Here is a 21,607-nt window from a genome sequence, read left to right on the forward strand (position 1 = left end):
CACTCAGAAGAACATTGTAATCTATTCGGAGAGGAGCCATGTCACCAAATTAGAGTTGAGGGTAGTATGATATATGCTAAGCAATAGTAAACGTACACTTCGAAGTTCACAAGATTATCGACGCCATTATTACGATGTTGCGACATTATCCGCGTATGGCCATCGTGCCTCGGACAATAAAAGCTTTTGTTTCTCAAGTGAACTTTGCCAAAGAAGAGCTTTACAATTTTTTTCTTGTGGTTGAATTACACAGCTAAGAGTCTGCATTAAAATGTGCACCATGGATCCCACCAGGAAAAAAAAACTAATCTATGCCTCATTGACTTCGATCGCATTTAACTGCGCTGTCTTCCACTTGGATTATAATAGGAATAAGGTGGGTAGAAATTGCTGTACAAAAATATATCTTCTTTTCAGACCAATATCCGTGGTAATGTAATGCATTTTCACTCAAACAGCGTCGATAGTGTCTAGCAGGGTAGAGCAAATAGTTGGAAAATAGCACTTGCGATGGTGAGTGCTGAACCCGGGTGCTGCAAGCGCCTAAGTACAGTGGTTTATTCGCAAGGCCATGGGCGCACGGAAGGCACTAGAGCAGAGACACTTTACCAGTCATGTTGTCGTGCAAGCTGGTGTTTTGAGACCCTTGGCACGTGCTTCGCGTTGCATAGAAATAATTATAAAAGTGAAAACATGCGACTTTTTTTTCTCTCTCACTTCTGGCAGCAAGAGCACTGACAGGGTATGTGACAGCACCGCGTTGAGCATCGGCCCAGTCCGACGCATATTAAACACCCATCAGCTGTTGTCTACTTCAGGGGCGCGTTGGGGGTGCACTTCCTCATTCCCTCTATGGCCATGCTTCCTGCTTTGCCCTCCAGTTGGCGCCAGGCATTTCTTCAATCCAAGGTGCAATAATACAGTACCGCGGTGACGGCACTGCTATCGAGGCACCCTACCTCAATCAAAGAGCTTGACGCGTCCACGATGACTTCGTACTTGAATGACAGGAGCCTTCATACGCACAGCGGGGGTGTGCCTTTCAAGGCGCTTGGCGTTGGACAAGGATTGACAGAATCGGGCTATGTAAAACCATGTGCCTAGACAATATGTGTTATTCTACATATAATGGTGTGAGCGATTCCCAACAGCGCAAGCACAGTACGCGCAAAGTTGGTGCTGGAATATTGTCACATGCGTTTTGCGGCAAGTACTTTGCTTTAACTTGGCTTCCCAGACTGTTTGGGATCTGCGTAATTTTATCTTTCTTGATAAACAAGACTTGCGCACTAGCAAATGGCACTTATACTTAGCTGCGGCTGTAATTGCGCGTAAAAAGAGCACGTGACGCTGAGTAGAAAGAGCAACCGTTGCTGGGGTTAGGGGTTTTACGTGCCGAAAACATTTCTGATTATGAGGCATGCCATAGTGGAGGGCTCCGCATTAATTTTGGCCGCCTGGGGGTTCTTTAACGTGCCCTACAATGCAAGCACACGAGCGTTTTTGTATTTAGCCTCCATTGAAATGCGGCAGCCGCGGTCGGGATTCGATCCCGCTACCTCATGCTCAGCAGCACAAGGGCTTAGCTAACTGAGCCACCGCGGTGGGGGAAAGAGCAACCGTAGATCGGGTATAAGTTCAAAGAACTTTATAGCAAAATATTTGTAGCTAACGTGATATTTTATCTGGGAACAACAATTCCGATATTTTCGTGCCGATTTGGCTTTTTGACCCTACAGTGATTATTTTTTTTTAATTTGCGAGTCTTCTTTGAGCAGCTAACAAATACTAAATGTACTCATCGTTTAGGCGTATAAAGAAAATGGGAAAAACTCTGAGGAAGTAAACCAAACAGATTTGAAATATCTGCAGCACTCACACAAAAACCCAAGAAACCTAACATTCACCTAGTTCGCAGCTTGTCTGCTCTTGACTCTTCTTATGGCGCAATATTGCCTATTAGACACATCATATTTATTTTGCTAGCATGCACTTGCGTCATCATTAAAACGAGCGCATGCCTTCACATTAAGCGGCCGGTGAATTGTAAGACAAGTTCTTATTGTGCAAAGGCCACGTTCTATTCCTAGTGGTTTCAGCATATCAAGTGTGCATCCCTTGACCTTGCTGAAATGCACAAAAGCATCATATACATGAGAGTTTGAAGGCTCACATAGGTGTCTTTGGTTGCACTTTGCCAATTCGTACTATTGTAGCACTCGTTCAGGGCAGGACAACGTTTACCAGAGTACGAAGCTTTATGATTGTTTCCCTGCAATGTGTAGGGCTTGATTACAAACTATGGGCAGCCACCCTCAACATCAACTTCTAAGTTTCAACGCACTTTCGGAAGCACTCCTACCATCGGGTATTTGGCGCATTGTGACTTTTGTGTATTCATTCGCGACTATCTTTCGTTTCCCTCGTTTTTTTTTGCACTCTGATGTTCACCATAATAAAGCTACTACAATTACATTGAATATTGCACTGTACGAAACTAACAAAGTAAGGCACTTCGGACCACATTCAACGCACAAAAGACTGTACATTGCAAACGACATGTTTCAAACATGAAGTTGGTCCTCTATGTGATATTTTGTGTCTATCACAGATGGTAACATGGTGAAAATGCTTTTTAGCCATTATTGCATCTTTGAAGTTAATGTTAATTCTTCATGAAGGAGAAAATACTGCACAATTAAAGCAAGTTTTGTTGCACCTGAAAGCGGTACCTTCAGTTTCGGTTTCAAATGCAGTAGGTATGGTTTCAAGTTTCACTGTAATTTTTGGAAAAACCACTCAGGAAGGAAATGTTTGCTGATACATGTTCGCCAATATTTCCCACAACTATTAGGTACGAAACAAAAAGCAATCTTTTTAGAAACAAAAATTGCGCTTTTAACTTGGCGTCATACCTTAAATCTGCTTTCTTACTTATTGTTATCTTATTTTCGGGTGAAACGTCATTGGTTTGGGTCAGTATAGGGTTGTTGCTTTATAAGACCACGTGTATTGAAAACATGTAACACTATTATGAGTTATATCTTTAGAACCTTACCACCCGTGCGCCTTACTTAGGTATCGTAGTGTAGAAAAAAATGACTCGATCACCCCTGTGTCACGTGCGCCGATGGTGCTGTTGTCGCGCCACGCGTGACGCAATCAAAGCAAAATTTAGCCTTTCACTCGACGTTCAGAGAGACATAGCGCGCCAGTATACCTGTCGATCCCTGAAGGAGTAGTCGCGTTTGAGAGATCTGACACTGCCATAGTAGTTATATTTCATCAAACTCAAATCTGTGGTCATCAGGATTTATGAGGCTTACAACTGCGTAACATGTTGCAGTCATTTCACGGTTGCTCAGTTATGGTGCCCCCGAGTTTGACACGTGTAGTACAGAAATGGCGGCAAGGCCTCAGACAGCAACATAGGGGAATGCCGATCCTACCCAACCCTCTTTGACCTAGTGCGGAACATGTCCGTCTCCATAGGGAGGACAAGCGCAGGAGATTGAGGCAAGTGCACGAACGTCAACCATCTACGCGTGCGGTAGGCTCTAGAAACGCTGGGCAGTCTCAAGCGCTACCAGTAGAGGAGTACTGCGACTCCAACGAAAGTAAAGGCAAGACATATTCATCAGCATACCAGTAGCACCCAATGCACAACCAACAGCCCGAGTGTCGGACCACAGCAAGAACAAATTACACGTGCGCCCGAGTACCACAGGCGCCGGGAGTTGCCTACGGAGCGGTTCGAATCCATCTTTGAACAAGGAGTTTGCTCGCAAGTGCGATCTGTGTAGGTAGTGAGCGCAATGGCAAGATTAGACCGTAGGACCCCCACAAGCTTTATCATCAGTTATCCATGTAAGAATTGCAATTCGTGAAAAAATGTGACATGCATTGGCTACGTCATTCGTGCACCCTGTAGTACCCAGTTCGCCCTCACCAGCACGTACAAGACGACTTATTTATCAAACTGCGGCTGTGTCTCCCATGCAGTCCACCCAATTTTTGTGCATTTCAATTAAAAAAACTTCATTCACTTCCTAGCATTGTGAAACTCACGTTATCTGCTTTAACGAAATTGACAGTGAAATTAAACCGTATGGTCATTAGAGATTTATCCCACCCTAGTCTAGGTCAATCCCACACAGTGGACATGAGTGACAAATCCAGAGGAAAGCAATAACTACCACCTCATTTCTAGAGCGCCTTGATGATTATTTTTCAGAGCACAGCTCTTAATTGCCCGTTCCTGGGGCGAGCGTCGGCGATGGCGTAACCGAGCGAACGAGCACAACAGCGAAAGATGAAAGAGCGAGATGCCAACGGCGGAGACCAATGAGAGTGGCTCCTTGAATGACGAGCGGGCGGGAAATTGGTTTCATGCATACCCGACCGACCGCTCGTTGCGTACTCGTATCTAGTCTCAGCCGGACCGCTTGTTTTGCACTATCGTCTGTTTGCGTCATCTCTCGCTCTCCCTTATTTGGTTTGCTTGGTTTGGCCTCGTTCGCGCTTGTTTCGATTGTCGTGGTTTGCGATTGTTTTGTACCCTGATTGTATGCGCAATGCGAATTGTGTAGTACTTTTTAGAAGCCAAGCGGCACCAGTGATTACAGTGGAACCTTCGACGAGTCATGCATAAAAGCCGACGCTCTTAACCAGCAGATCATATTTTAGATGATTGTCGGCTCTGCTACATGTCGCTCTCAAATTCTTTGCCTCAGTATATCCCGAAATGAAAACATGTATATAGGTGCGCTCAAATTTGGCATTATGGAGTGTCGTAATCGTCGGTGAACGTTTTATCTTCAAAATCAGTATAGCTTTCATCTCATTTGTACACTTATTTTTCTCGGACCCACGCACGGTTGTTCTGTTTTACTTTGGTTACAATCTGAATTAAAGTCTTGTAAAACTACTTGCTTCTTGGCCAATCTCGCGCAGCGGGTAGATGACCTATTGGTGGGCAACAAGAACAAGAGTGCATCGCTTTTGCATCCCACGTGATGGTGGGATGAATGATCAGTTGGCCTAGCATTTATCCGCTGCTGCTGCAATGGCACTGGGCACGCGTCGATCGATGCGGTATCTGTAGGCGTCTGGGGCTGACTAGGGAAATGTGCTAATTAAAGCCCAGCCGACGGCACGGGGGTGCTTAGCTATGCAGGCAGCAGCAATCAGTCGATGCACCATCTGTTATGATGCAACAGCGGGCGGTGTTACTGCACTTAGATGTTAACCTAATGGCCTGACTTGGAGCAGCAGACTCTATCGCAAGTGCCAGGCACAGGTGTATTGGGCCAGCTAAGTCCGTAAAAAGGATTTAATTTGTAGCGCCAATATCTTACGTGCCGTCATTTTCAACCGTTATTTCGTGATGAAATAAATAATTATTATCATTGTTTGACAGTATATATACTCTTTTGCATGAGATACGCCGTGTATGAGTGACACTGAACACTGAGAAAGACTTTAGACTGCTTTTCACGACGTTGTAGTTATTTGATGATAAAATAACGGAAAATCGCCACCTGCTCCCCTTTGAGCTTCATTGTCTGCGGTGACGCTCCAATGTTGCCTTCAGCTATCCAATGCTGCATATTCCAGAAGACTTCTCTTTATTCATTTCTACGGCTGCGTATTTCCCCACTTCAACTACTCTTCTTTTTTGCTGAATAAAGACATGTATTAAAGCGGCCTCCAAAGGAGTCTGAGCTTGAAGTACAATATTAGCCCCGAGAACGACCTACAGGGGCGCTGCGAGCACCGCTGTCGTGACGTCAGGGCACGACTCGCGCCTGTCGTCTGCTGCCGTTCGGGTGCTGTCCGGGCGTCTTCTGCAGTGTTTCCGTTTGCTCGCTGTCGTTCCCTGTGCATGTATCCTGATGACGGTCATCTCAAATACAATTTTACGACGTTTTTATTCGCGCAAACCTATTCAACGAGCTGATTTCCTAGGCGACAATTTATTTCTCAAGGGCAACGCTGCAGTGCCAGCCGAAGGAGCTCAGACCAGCCCACTTCGTGTTTTTCATGCGCAGATCTAGACTTTGCAGATTGAGGGACTAATGAAAAAGCATAAATAGCACGTGACTAATAAAAGCATAAACGCATAAACACAGCACACAAGAATCTAGTTAGGATACCATACCTGCAGTGGTGCAACGAGCATATCACTATATGCTACATATGACTGCTACGTTTACCTTGATTTTAATCCATTAAAACGTGTTTGCTTATGACGAGTTAGCTCATCGCATAATATCCAATTTTTCATTTCTTCACAGAAACGCTCGGCAGTAACACGAGGACCTGACACTGCAGTTTAGATTCAACCATCATCACTTGTTTCTTTAACTGCTTCTCAAAATTAGGCCGTTCTTCACCGCTTAATTTCAACTGGCGGTAATTTGAAGTAAGGCTAACTGAAGCTTACAGCTAATTGCAGAATATGCATAGGAATGTAATAATATTTATTTACTGTTCTGTGCTACACGTTCAACTCACTTGTGCAATTTACTGCTGCTTGTTTCTTGAGGAAGAGACATCACGAATCTGTTTGGCGAACTGACACAGGCTGCTCGGCCCAAATTCTTTAGTGAAATATGCCTTTTGGACCGTATGGCTGGAGTTAGAAAGATGCCGAAGCCTCATTCATTAGCAGTATGCGGCTTATTGAAGATATTATTATTCCCATGTGGAGGTCAAAAATCAAGTGAATTCATTTGAGGCTTGTGGTGTCTTCTCTATGAGGCGGGTATGTGAGGTTCTCTTTTGTGTACTCACGAAGCGAATATTTATCAGTTTGGTGTAGTTAAACAACGCAGAATTGAGACATGAGGCAGAAGGCGTTTAAATTTCCACTTCAGTGAAGCCTAAGCTGCACTGTAGAGCTTCGAGTATACCTTAGACATTCCAATTGGCGCTTAAGGAACTACTTCGTGGTTTCAATTCGAAGTTGTAGTAAAATGATGGGATTCGCGAAGAATGATTGCCTCGCCATAACGACAGTCGGTAGATTTATTTGCGTAAGGTCTGTGCCATGATGCCGATAAAGGCAACAGAGGGTCACTATGAAACATTTTCTCGCTTGCAATTGATAGGCTCTCGATATTAACCACGGAACAGTTCGTTCAGGTGATTGTTGTTATGGTAATTGTGAAGTATTATATATACTATACATGATGCGCCGTCGTGTTAACAGCCATGAGTAATACGTTTTCTGGGTGCCTGTTTCAGAGAACGGTGAAAGTATTAGCAATAGATTTCATGCACAATGTGCGGCCTAACTCTTCCTTTTACGCATTAATAAAATAGCCATATATGACTAGAACAACTCACCATAGTAATAAGAATCATCATAAAAGATTCGCTGAGCAGCTACCTTCTAACACGCATTTATAATATTGACATCAAATACCAATACCAAGATTTTCTTCCTTGTAAAATGCAATGTCTCTCATAGCTAAGCACTAAGGGAATGTTAAGTGTATTGCAGAGCATCATACATAACTTCGTGTGTTGAAATTGCACACATTCTTTTTACGCAAAGTTCATAGACAGACACTGCCCATATACGCATTGCAGAACCAGTACACCCCTTCAATGCTACATAGCTTGCGATATCCACGCCGCCAGCTTTCACGACTCGCGGTCTTGAAGAAGAAACTGCCGTTCAGGCATGACAGTAAAAGGAAGCCGACATATTCTTCAATAAGTATGGCTCGATCCACCAATACCCCAAGCATGCACGAAGGGAACGAGCGCGCGCAGCAGCCGAGCGAACGCTGTCCTGGCAGTGGCGTCACTCCTTGAGGGTGCCACTTCTACTTCTCGCCGCTAATAGGGTTCACTATCCTACCCTGGGGAGCACTCCTCTCGGCACCGCTTACTTCTCCGAAGGAAACGGGCACACAAGATCAGTATCGAAAAACACGTTTGCACTCCTCTTATGCTCGAAAACACAATATAATTACACTCATCAGGATTCCACGCTTTTTTACTGCACACTCTTGCGGCCTAACGTGCTGTACAAAACGAGCTACACGAAGTCAAATACTTGGATTGCGCACAACGTGTAAGCGACACGACAAAGAGCTGGCGCGTTGGCTACAACATGAGAAAGGCGTGCTGGCAGAAAAGGCTGCACTGACTTCCGACTAATATCCGCCAATCGACTGCTTTTATCTTGGTCACATCAGGTGTATGAAATTGTTGGCGTCATGACGCGTGGATAAGTGACCGGTAAAGCTTGGATGACATGGTCCTATTCAGCAAAAGTGGGGACGAATTACAACAAATCATTGAGGACCTTAACCGAGAAAGTGTAAGAGTGGGGTTGAATATTATTATGGAGAAGACTGGCAAGGGAACAAGACTTGAGCATCGCCAGTCAGCTTCTAGCGTCTGTAAAGAAGTACGTTTATCTAGGTCAGTTACTCACAGGGGACCCTAATCATGAGAAGGAAATTTACAGATGAATAAAATTGGGTTGAAGTGTATCCGGCAGGCATTACCAAATCCTGACTGGGAGATTACCACTGTCGTTGAAAAAAAAAGTGTACAATCAATGCATTCTACCGGTGCTAACATATGGGGTAGATACATGGAGGTTAACAAAGAAGCTCGAGAACAAGCTAAGAACTGCACAAAGAGTGATGGAACGAAAAGTGTTAGGCCTAACGTTAAGAGAAAGGAAGAGAGCGGTGTGGCTCAGAGAGCAAACGGGGGTAGCCGATATCCAAGTTGACATTATGAGGGGGAAATGGAGCTGGGCAGGCCATGTTATATATATATATATATATATATATATATATATATATATATTGCTGACACCACATAAACGTCACTACAAACACACGCACCGTTTGCGTTACAATAAAATATCCCTAGAGGAAACTTCGTGAGTGCAAGCGCTCACGCAGACAGTGTATATAGTTTTCCTTGCAAAAATACGGATGAACGCATAAAAAAATACGGAATTCTGTCTGTTTCGTACAGAACAGTGTAGTCACTGTAGTATTACGGAAAAATGTCCGTAAAACAGAAAACGGGGAGCACTTTCCGTATTTTAACGGAAATTTTGCTGTATTTAGTAAAATCTAATATTTTCCGTATTTTTACTGCAATTTTTCCGTATAATGACGGAAATCCTCCGTATATTGACGGAAATTTTTTACAGTGTAATGTAATGCGTAGGATGGATAACCGGTGGACCATTAGAGTTACAGAATGGATATCAAGAGAAGGGAAGCGCAATCGAGGACGGCAGAAAACTAGGTGGGGTGATGAAGTTAGGAAATTTGCAGGAACAGGTTGGAATCAGCTAGCGCAAGACAGGGGTAATTGGAGATCGCAGGGAGACGCCTTCATCCTGCATTGGACATAAATATTGGCTGATGACGGAAGTTTGTATAGGAGCACACAATTTTTTTTTCATATACGGGAAGCGGTTACGGGGTCTCGTATTTGTCCGAGGCAGGAGCACTTGTCCGCCCTTAGAGTATTAGTAATGTAGGGGTCCTATCACTTTAAACTACTACAATATGTTTTATTCCAATCTCCTGACGTCAAACATACATATCCGTCGACGCAATCATAGTGCGGTCACCCGCGGCATTGTTTTAACTGCCTAATCGAACGCTCTCACCGTATTTAGGAGGCCAGTTTTGTTTGATTTCAAAGCGAATAGCATTGCCTACCTTGACAGGTCTCCCCTATTTAGTTGGCTCAATATAGAGGCAAGGCGAACGCAGAAGTGGAGATGGTTTTTCTGGAGACCAGCTAGTGCAGTGAAACCAGATGATCGGAAGCGGAGGGTGGTGCCGGCGTCTGCGATTTGTCCGCTTCCGGGTGCTTAGCTTTCGGTGGCTTGTCCAAAACCACGGCTGTGTGCGAAGGAAGGATGAAAATGCCGATGAAACGAATAGTCAATGAAAGAGAGTTGGCAAACCGATGTCGTGTACGTGTCGAAAGTCCATAACAGTGTTATACTGCCATGTTAATATTTTTGTTCCACGCGAATACGTTCTTTCCAGCAGCCCCGAGTAGCCAGTGCCAGAGTGATCGGTGGGCAGACAGACCTCTTCTTTTCGGAACACGGTAGTCTCCGGCTATTAAAAAAAGTTTTGTTCGGCATAATAATTTATGTTTAATGCGTGACCGTCACTTTGACGTGGTGAGTTTTCGTGGTTTTGGGACTTCATTGGTGGAGAAAGTAGCAGTGGGCGAAGCCCGAGAACTTCTGACCAAAAGCGGTGGTCTGAAGGCGAAAAACATGTTGAATCGGAAATTATGATTTTTTTGGTTCGGTCTATTGGTACATAAGCAGTGTGTACACTTAATATCAAATAACGAGTTCTTGCGGTTTTCGTGACGTCACATGACAGACAGGCGAAGTAGACGGCAGCCGAAAAAATTTTGACCACTCTTGGAGGGCTGATAGCAGAAATGGAATAGAAACAGCTTCGAATAGCTTTACGGTACATAGACCAAGGTTTCCTTTCCTGACATCGGCTAAACTAAACAACAGAAATGCAAAAAAACGCATCTGTCATTAATCGTGGCTTGCAACGTCATGGCATCTACCACGCATTTGAGTACAGCATGTTTCATCCAGACTGCGGCAGTTACCTGAAGCTGCATTTTACATGGCCGCACTGGCAAATACTGGTTGTCCAACAAAAGATAAATGCTCATCTATGCATGCTTACAAGTATAGAGAAGCGCCAGAATGTGGGAAATTTATCATATACCTCGGTTCTCTTCCTCGGGCGTGTTCATCCGTGTTTACACCACGCAGTCACCAACTGCAAAAGGACGTATTATGCATGCGGAAGTCCTGGTATTAGCCGCTGAACCGAAGCTTAACGTTGCTGGCAATCGCATAAGCTTCAACGCGCTAGCCATGACCTACAGCGCTTTTTGGGCTTATATAGGCATATGCATACACGAATGCAGCCACTAAGGGTTTCAAATGATGATGCAGTGGATGGAGTAAGGTAACAAATCGCCTATTAGTGCTTGTAGGGTTGTTGAATACTGAATGAGTATAAAAGCACCGTCCCAAGCGTAATGTTCGATCTGTTTTCTGCCGCAGTATAGGAATGTGGCCCAGCAGACCAGTTCGAAAGCTACGTTACCGTACGCCAACATTATTCGAACAGCGTAAGCAACGCATATATATATATATATATATATATATATATATATAGGTATAGTCGTTTATAAGGCAGCGAAAATCACAATAAAATTCAAAAGGAGGCCACAGGTTCCAGCGCAAGTATTTCTTGCACGTCGCTTCCTATTCTTCTTCAGCACTCAAAGCGGTTCTCTGTCCTCAACTTCCACTGCAGTGGCTGCGTATAGAAGACGGCCATGCAAGAACAGCCGTGCAGACGAAAAATGCGTTGCTAATACATTGCCATGTTCTTCGTTACCAACGCACCGTTACCGTTCTCCAAGGGGGCTGAACCCAGGGCTCTTGAATGAAGTTTGATACATGTGGAAGAGAAGCTAGGTCTGATAGGATTGATACATACTAGCTAGGTTTGATACATACAAAGAGGAAGAGAAGCTAGGTCCATGCGCTGCACCGGAAAACCTGCAATGCGATTGTATTGTCCGTCTATCCAGGTTGCATTGTGTGCGGGATCAGCTGACGTTAGAAGCACCATTAAAACACTCTCGGTGACACATATGATTTATTAGTATAGAGATTGGCCCACCAGAATCGCCACTTTAAATGCACAGTCACTCAGATAAGCTCAATTTCTGTCTGAATCATCTCCGGCATTAGCCCCAGCAACCATTACACTGTCTCCTTCATTTACCTCTCCTGGCCCTCAGGTTGCTGACGTGAAGAAGCTCGCATCTATTGCCATGTCATCACGTTCATCGCCAGAAAACAATGCGGATTATCAGCGGGCTCCTTGCTACAGCTGTACCGAGCACTTTTTATCGGATTCCTTCGCTATAGCTCTCCCGTGCTTGCTAAAACAGGCCAGTCAAATCTTCGAGCACTTCATAGCGTGCAAGCACTGGAACTACGCTCTTGTCTCTGTCGGCCGCGGAGCACCTCAGCAGCAGGAACAGTTATAATGGCTCGAGATCATCGGATCACGACTTAAATTACCACCGACATGCTCAGGGCACATATTCGCCACATTTCACGGATGCAATCAAGCTAGATTGCTTGCCACTGGTCGTCTGCCTTCCACCAATGCCGGCGTATAATCGTCATCGCGCTCACCTATCACTGTTTTCAGCATGCTTCCAGTGAAAGACTACATCCTCGCTGGATATCCAAACATTCTGACAATAAATGATCGACCGCATTTTACTTAGACACTATGACCGATTAGCTTTCTTCTGCACTGAAAAAAATGACCACTGTGAAAAGTAGTTGTCAGACCCTTTATTTGACGTCACTGCACACAAAACTAGAAACTGTACCCCTAACAGGCTCAATAAGGCGGCGCTTATGAATTGCAAAAATATTCGTATGTAGTCGAGTCGCAAGGTGTGAGGTACGAAATATAAGGAAGACGCGACGACACTGCCGTTCCACGTTCTATGTGGACAGACAGAGCGCAGCAGCTCTACTGCCATGCATCGTTGCTGCAGGCAAGGTAATCAGATGTTATCAACTTTACAAAGTTTACGTTGCAAATATTGTTGTTAAAAGCAACGAACTTTTCCTCGGTATAGAGTCTGTTTCATAAGAGACACGTAGAATGATTCCATCAAAACGAATGTTTCCAGCGCCGACCGGCAGCAATAGTCATTTTCTATAAGGCTAATGAATTATCGAAAATTAGAAGTCACAGGCACAAAATATGTTTACTCTCAGACGTCGCACATTTATTCGGAACGCAATACAATCTGTATTGGTATTGAGAAATTAATGCATATAAGATTGCTATCATTTTTAATCACCACAATTTGTTTCAAGATTTTCAACATGGGTTTAGGAAGCATCGCTCTACCGCAACAGCCGTCTTGACTGAAAAAGAATTAATTATAGGTGCATTCAGTCGTAACAAAATGGCATTAGGCATATACGTCCATTTTCCCAAGGCATTTGACCTAATTGATCAAACCATCCTTCTTAGCAAATTCGAAAACTATGGTGTGCGTGGCACAGCGCATGCGCTTTTGGAATCCTATCTTTCAAACAGCTCACAATTCGTAGATACAAACAATGAAACATCTGCAAGGAAGTCGGTAGTTGTTGGTCTGCAACAGGGAAGCATTCTAGGGACACTCTTATTTTTGATTTACGTAAATGACATTGTACACTGCACAGACAACGCAACATTCGTCTCGTATGCTGATGACACGACAGTTTTTATTACAGGGAATTTGGAAACAGAGATAGAAGCGATGGCTAACAAAACGCTGTCTGAACTAGATGCCTGAGCCTCAGTGAATTACTTGAAATAAACCCTCAAAAACACAGGTTATTTTGTAAACGCCTAAAGGAAGAACACTGACAAAAAAGCTGAATTTATTTCTGGGATCTCAGCAGGTAGAGATGGTGGATTCTGTTAAAACCCTTGGAGCACGTTTTTCAAAGCACCTTACATAGAATTTACATGCTGAAATCTACCATTCGAAGAGGTCATCTGCCATTGGTGTCCTTGCACGTACACGATGTATTCTTCCTACAAAGGTGAAGATTATGATCTACAATGCATTAGTGTCCTCTCTGTTGCAGTACTGCAGCATAGTGTGATGTACTACTGGTGTAACAAATTTGCGCAAGCTCTATTTGCTGCAGAAAAGAGCCACACGACATATTGCTGCTGTGCATGATGCTTCTTCTACAAAACTTCTCTTTGTAAAGTTCAAAATTCTTCCAGTTTTCTGTCTATATAACTATAGGCTGATGTTGTGTCATAAAGCTTTTGTTAAGTATGGTACCGATACCATAATCAATCTTGCTAACTTAAAAGCAAACACAAGTGTTCGTCTAACCAGGCACAAAGAAATGTGGACTGTACCCACCCCTAGAACTACTTATGATGAACAATCTTTGTCCTACAAGTTACCTTCCCTGTTAAACTTATTAAACCATGAAGATTTTGATCCTTCGTGTAATCAAAATTGTCACACTTCGCCCAGTCCATTTGTTCTCAGGAATAGTACATTCTTTCGAATTTATTGTCCCTCTTCTTATGGATCGCTGCTTTTCATGTCCATGCCGTTTCAAGCCTATGAAAATCAGCTCTATTATTTCGCGCTTTTTTTACAAAGTTTTATGTTACGCGACGTTATGTCAAATTCGTCGATTTATGTGAACTCTTCGTGCATGACTGACCGTAATCCTGCTGTTTTGCCAACTGTAAGGGGGTCGGGACCTCGTCAAGCTGCTCAAGCTTTAAGTCCCGTACTCCTCCTATCCAAAGAAAATAAAGTTGATTGATTGATTCGTCTCGCACAATTGATTTGTACTTTCTGTCTGTTTGACCTAAAATTGTTATTTCCTGCACGCACGCCTTGTTGTAACGGATCTCCGGCAATAATGTTCAGCGTATAAAATTATTAGTAGATGTAGATTTTGCGTGTCAAACCACGGAACAATTATGAGGCGCGTCGTAGTGGGACATTCCGTAATCATTTTTACCGCCTGAGGTTCTTTAACGAGTTTTTCAATCTAAGTATATGAGTGCTGTTGCATTTTTCCCCTATCAAAGTGCAGCTGCCGCTGCACGGAATCGGAACCACGACCTTGCGATTATCGTCGCGACGCCACAGCTGCTGAACCTCTGCAGTGGGTAGATTCAGCATACGGTGTGTCACAGCTAAAGTTAGGCAAGCTGCTCCTCAAAAAAAAAAAAGATTTATACACAAAATGGGCGATAGAGGTGATCAGTCGTCAGAGGTCTGACGACCGAACACAGTTGGCCTTTAAATCGTGTCCTGGACTGTTTTTTATGATTTTTGTTTATCGTTGAACACCTTGGCTAACGTTAGCTAGGACACCCTACATAAACTCGACGGGTAATGCCACTCCGGCTATGGTATAGCAGATTAAGAAAATTATTTTTTAAATGTTTCAATTGGCAATGATTGTCGAAATCAACGAAACAAATTTTCTGTGCATGCGCATTAGGAAAGGAGTAAAATTGACCTATATGCGCCAGCGAAGCAATATTTATCATATACCTTGGCCTCTTATACGTGCTTGATATATCGGATGGCTGAAAGATAGTTTAGTTATTTTTATTTTGTAGGACTTAGATAAGTTTACTGTAATTTTTTTGCTTGTGAATATAATTGCTACGCAAACATCCACATATGAACACTTAACTTTTTCTTGATTTCGTAAGTATTGTCTTGATCATTCTTGCACCCACCACTTTCTGCCGTTGTTGAATTCTGTGTTCCGTTTTTTAGGGTTTTTATTTTCAAATATTTTTTTGCAGGCCACCAGTCAATATAAATCAGGTGTGTTTCCTTTGGTTTGTAAGAAAATATGCAATGAATGCGTGACGAATTACCTTCTTTTTGCACGCAGGACAGTTTCCTTTTAAAATTCACCACTTTACACAATAAATAACGTGCGCTTCGAAGCTTTCGTTGTATTGTCTAACCATTGTCAGTCACTCCTACCGCCCACATGTGTAATAAGCAGCGCAATAGTTAGAGCTCTTTATTTCTTGCTTAGCCTTTATAGGATGGCTCCTCTTTCTTGACAATCGCTGCATTTTTATGCCATACTTCCAAGCTCGTAGTACCTGTTTGCTAGAATACCGTGGTCGCGGCCAAGGCGGTTAATGAACATTGCTGCTTGAAGCACGCACAGAAATGGCCAAATACTGCCATTAAGGACAATGTACGCAGTTAGCGCATTCCTTTGTACCACCAATGAGCGGGTTTTAGTCAATTTTGGGTGAGTGAACAAATTCTTATTTTTGTAGTTTTAAACTGGCACTGCGGTTTCTCACGAATCTATGCGTTTTCGTTTCCTTAGACGCGCAGCAGTGAAATTATTTGCTTAAAATCACAACAGCCCATTCTATGATTCATGCATAGCTTATTTTTCCCCAGTGACCATTAGCACGTCCTCCTTCCGCCTGCCTCATTATTAATTATCGAAGGAAACGTGTGCCTTATTTTTACATTGACCTCTTTTATTTTCGATAACGTATTTCATGAAAAATAGAAGGCTCGAAAAGCTTGCATCGAATACCGCGAAACTTTGAAGAGCGAAGCTTACTTTGTTTTGGAGGGGATATTGAAGTTTATGAATAATTTAACTTGAAGCATAGCGGCTCAGCTCAGAGAAGATGGAAGTGCTTGCACATAGTGACGTACTTTTTTTTTTCTTGGTTATGTCGCTGAAGTTGTGGCCAAAAATCTACGTTCTTACGGACCATGTATGGGGCCAATCGATCTATCGGAACTGGCCTACGAACATTGAAGTAAGGCGAAAATTGTCTAACTTGGCATGGAAGAGTATGGTGTAGCAAAGCTTCAATATCTACATACAAGTAAAATCGATGAATTAAGGAAAACAGGAACACATCGACCAATACATATTTCATACATTGTGCGAATATTTGCTATATAGGGGAACCTTTGGCAATTGTCGCGGAGGTACTATGTATTGGCCAATTAGGGCCCTTTGACGTGCACAGGGAGTTCTGCATACCCACATGCCTTTCGCATTTCGGAAGTAGCGATTTATTGCCACTTTGCCTGGTGATATAAATGCGCTACTTCGCCATCGTAAAGCGCAACCATTTCTATCTTGGAACGGAGAGCCCCCTTGCACAGCAAGCAAGCTGAGCCTTGTGTTATATCGAAAGTGAAATTCTGTACAAATGACAGATAAGAGACGGCTACAAAATAAATGAAAAAGAAAGCGTTCTCCGTTTATTTTTTTTTCCTCTGACATTTGTCTTGGAAGAGTCATTGCCTTGCGACGAAGGAGGTAGATGTAGTGTAGACAGCAAACCCGCTAGAAAAGAAATGGACGACTCAGTTTTCTTATGAGGCCTCGCTGCTAACGTGAGCACTAGGCTTAGCATATATATTGAAATGGCAGTCGAAAAAACTGTAAAAGCATAGAAGCTCCACAAAAAGACAGGCACAGAGCCCTGTACAGAAAGAGGAGCAGGAGACAGGGGGGGGGGGGGGGTGCTGTCAGAGAATTCCAGAAATGCGAATTTGCTCCTTTGTTGCTTTCAGCTGGACGAGAAGCTCTCCGCCAGTTCTGCATTCACCAACGCATTTCTATTTTTACGAATATTTTCCACGGCTTTTAACGGCAGCGCAAGGACATCAAGCCTGCACTGAGCTAGACGTGTGCTGATTAACGGCCAGACTACCCATTAGGCCACCATTTTGCTATATTAGTTACTTCTACTGTTTCAAGAAGCGCCAAGCACTACGCGTGTAGGGCTCAGTAAGTAAGCTTTCGACGTCGACGTTTCAACGTCCTTCCTCCCGCAAGACCCATTATTATCGTCATTATATGTCCTTTCTACGCCGTCATCTAACCGTTGCAACAAATTTTTGTAGCCCCCCTCATCTCAGGACAGCGGGTATTTTCGGGCATTTGCTCGGTCGCGCGCGCGTGCGTGTTAATTGCGCTGAAGTTTGCTTTCGCACCGAAATGGCTAGTTACGAAAGTTTGCAGCCGCAAGACTTTACACATTTCAAGCGCTATGCTTAAACACGAAGAAGCTGTGCCAGCGGGCTCCGTGCAGCTGTCGAAACTACAGACATTCCTTCTTTCTTTTTTCTTTTTCTTTTTGCTAGATCAGCCCGCGGCTTGCATTATCCTCCTCCTCCTTTACATTGTTCTTTTCAGCAGCTACCCGCTCTTTCCAGTAATCATAATAAAGAAACACATGCCAGAACAAATTGTAGTGAGGTTTCACTTCGTGAACGTGGGTTACGCGCAAGCGTATGGGTGTTATTCCTTTTTGTGCCATTAGGAAAGTTAGGAAAGATGGTAAGTCACTGTGAGGACATGCACATACTTTATTATTTCAAGCAATTTGGTTATGCATTATTCACACTACCCATTTTCCCCTTCTTCTCCGTCCCACGTCTGGGTCGGTCGATTCGCGCTCGACCTGCCGCCGCTTGCGTTGCTGCTCCGTGCTTCTCTCTCGGCACTCGGCCTCTCGACCACCAGACGAACCCGGTACATCCATAGCGCACACAGAGTACCCGCCGCGGTGACTAGGCGGCTATGGTGTTTCTCTGCTAAGCACGAGCTCGCGGGATAAAACCCCTGCCACGGCGCCCCTATTTCAATGCGGGCGAAATGCAAAAACACCCATGTACCTTGCATTGGGTGCACTTTCAAGCTACACGAACGACATGTTCAAAAGGACTTGTAGAATTCCGAAGAATTAGAGTGAGCAGTACACCCCAGGTGATCAAAACTAATCCATAGTCCGCCACTACGGCGTGTCTCATAAGAAAATCATGTTTTTGGCACGTAAAGCCCCATATTTCAATCCAATTGAATTCGCACACAGAGCGTCTAGCAACTGCCACAGGAGGTGAATCCAGCGTGCCACCGCCTGCCGCTTTTCTCTCCCTCGATGCCCCAACTCCTTCCTCACCCCCCGCTCCTCCGCGCACTCCTCCTCTCCTCCTCCAGGCACCCTCCTTCTGCGGCGCTCACTTGGCTCTCCCAGCTCGGCGCCCTCCAAATTAATTTCAGACAGGGCATTTCACTAATTTCGAAATCTCGTCAATACCTCGTCAATCGCGTAAATGTTCCGATAACTCCTATTGTGGAGACGCTTTGCTTATGCACTGTGGTATTATTTTAGCAATGAACATTGAATGACACGGTGGCGTTAAAATTTTAGAACCCGTTAAAGCTTCTTCGCGTTAGATGTGCATGTTGTTCTTTAGAAGTGAAGTGCATAGAAAATTTCTATTTTTCATTGCATTATAAAGTTCTTATTCTCCTTGTACTTTCTTGAATGAGCTCTTCATCATTTTGGCTTTGAGCGGTCAGTACTGAAACATATCAACTGCCCAGTTTGTGAGCATACAATACAGCAGCCAGTTGGCTGCTGGTGGGATACGAACCCATGTCTTCGCATTACGCGCGTGATGTTCTGACTAACGGGCCTATAGCATAGCGCTGTTCTCCTGTCCACACTCTTTGGTACTTATGTATGTTTACTAGAGTTAACTTTGAGAGCGTTAACCAGTGCTACCACTCACGACCTTGGAGGCGAACATTCGCCGCGAACGCCGATAGTAGTGGCACTGACTCACAATTCCAGGTTCAAAAAATGATTGCAAAAATGCTTCTACTACGACATTACATATCGCCTTGTACAACATGCCCTTCATCACCTTAGGTGAAATTGATGAAAAAAATAGATCTATAGATCGTAACGTGTTATGTTCAACGTCATTTATGAATTGGCACCTTATGTGCTACTTTCCAGCGATGCGTCCATAAACCAGTACAACACAATTTAAATAAATATTAGATTAAGGAAGACAAAAATACGATAAGCACACTGCTTTATTATCCCGGGAGAAATCCAATCCGTGCTGGTAGACATACCTTCATCAATATCCCTTAGCCGAGCTTCAATGCCGCTAGTGCTGCGACCAATAGTTTGAAGAAGAGGAGCGTCGCTGTTTGATCAGAGTTGGCTGCGTCCGGATTTAGATAAAAAGACTGCATAACGGTTAAAGCACGAGGCTTCCTTCTCAGCATCCGAGCGTGCGTTCGTTGAAAATATATTAATTTAATCCAGCAGGATCAGGTTCACAGGCCTTCAAGTAATGCCGAAACATTTGTTGGTTTATTTTCATTTCGTCATTTAGTCGGTTAAAATATCAATAATTTATATTTCTTCGCCCAATTTTATACGGCCTGTTAACTCACGTCACTTTGAAAGTTCAGTTTCCTTTTTGGGCTTTTCATTTATATATTTGAAACACGTGGCTTCGTCGTTTGATGTTACTACAATATCTAACAGATAATCCGCGATTTGTACGCCATTAAGCATAGATGAATTTGGTCTTTGTATGAACTTGTACGCTAGTTCTAGTTATTTGCTGTAAAGTGTGCTCCACAAGCAACATACTAGGCGTTTCTATTATTTTATAACTAGTAATTTTTTGTAGAATAATAGTTTTAAATTTGTTTTTACATTCAATGCCAAAATTTACAGTCAATGTCTCATCAAAAGACGAAGCAACCAATCGGATCAACTTCCTCATTCGCCTTCTCTGTAAGCGCAGTTCATTGCGGAATAAAATGATGGTTCGAATTTCCAACCCACCATCTACCTCGCATTTGGGAGCGAACAACATTGTGACAACTTTAAGAACAAATTTGAGAAATCTCTGTACAGATTGCTGTAATCAGTTCGATCTACTCTTACACAGCAGTCCTTGGGATAGGTGCACATTACCAATAAATACATTGTTTCCTGCACATTACCTCATTTTGAATACACATTCACGGGGATGAGTGCAGTTTTAACTACAACAACTTCCCTATTGGACCTCTTTACGATCAGTGTCTCCTATATCGGCATGCATTTCTTGGCAAAAAAAAAACACAAAAAAACGGAGGTGAAATGGCAAGGAAGTGTGGAGTATAGGCAAAAAAGACTGAACCTAATTATTATTAGGTTCTCAAACGGTGTTTCGTTAACCACAAATTGGTCTTGTAGTTGTTTTTCAAAGTTTTTTATGGCGTGTTCCTTTTCTGAGAAAAATGTACGCAAGGCTAATTTGAGCAATGATTGGTAATGAATAGGCCGCGATGGTTGGCTTTCCTTTAAGGGTGGTAGATGTGTATATTTGGTCGTCCTTAGAAAATAAAAACATGCCCAAGAGCAGGTATTCGGTTTTACTATGATAACCTGTAAAATCAATTATTCTTCTAAAACCTGCTCAAAATATGACATGCTGTTTCTTGATAACCTAATCGTATCAAGGTCGAACGACGAAAAACTTATTTCCGGCACTTAACAAAGATCTTTTAAAAAGGTTTTGATGTTTTCCTGCCGCCTTTTTTATATTGCAGTCTCTAAAATTGCTTCGGCGAAGGCCATTATAAGATTATAATAATCCACATAGCTTGGTGTACGAAGCATTGGAAGCTACAATTTCAGCAGACCGCACGCTCGCAGCAAGGACGCATAAGTTCCATTGGTTCCCGAAGCGAATTAGGAAGCCCGACTAGTTATCGTCAATTATAAACCTTCAGAAGAGATTAGGGAGCTTAATGGCATGGCGGTTAATGCAGTGACTACGACGTGGTAAGCTTACACCCACACAAGTGGCTCCACTAATTGTAACAAGAAAACCGAGAAGTTTTAACTGTGCCTTAGTGGAAAACTTTTTACTAAACAATCCGCTTTATTGAAATTGTCAATGTTTGCCTGAAATTCCCTTTGTGTCCCGTGGTTTGAAGGGGGTATTAGGCTTTCGCAAGTTTACTGTTCAAACGACCATAAAGAAAAGACAGTTTACACAGACATGTGCAAGACAGATAAATGCAAAAACTGTGGTTCTAGAGCCAATCTGGAACATATGCTATGGGAATGTCGAGGCATAACAAACAATAATGAGGATGCAGCCTCTCGCG

This window comes from Dermacentor silvarum, chromosome 7 (genome assembly GCF_013339745.2).
Source record: "Dermacentor silvarum isolate Dsil-2018 chromosome 7, BIME_Dsil_1.4, whole genome shotgun sequence".
NCBI classification, from domain to species: Eukaryota; Metazoa; Arthropoda; class Arachnida; order Ixodida; family Ixodidae; genus Dermacentor; species Dermacentor silvarum.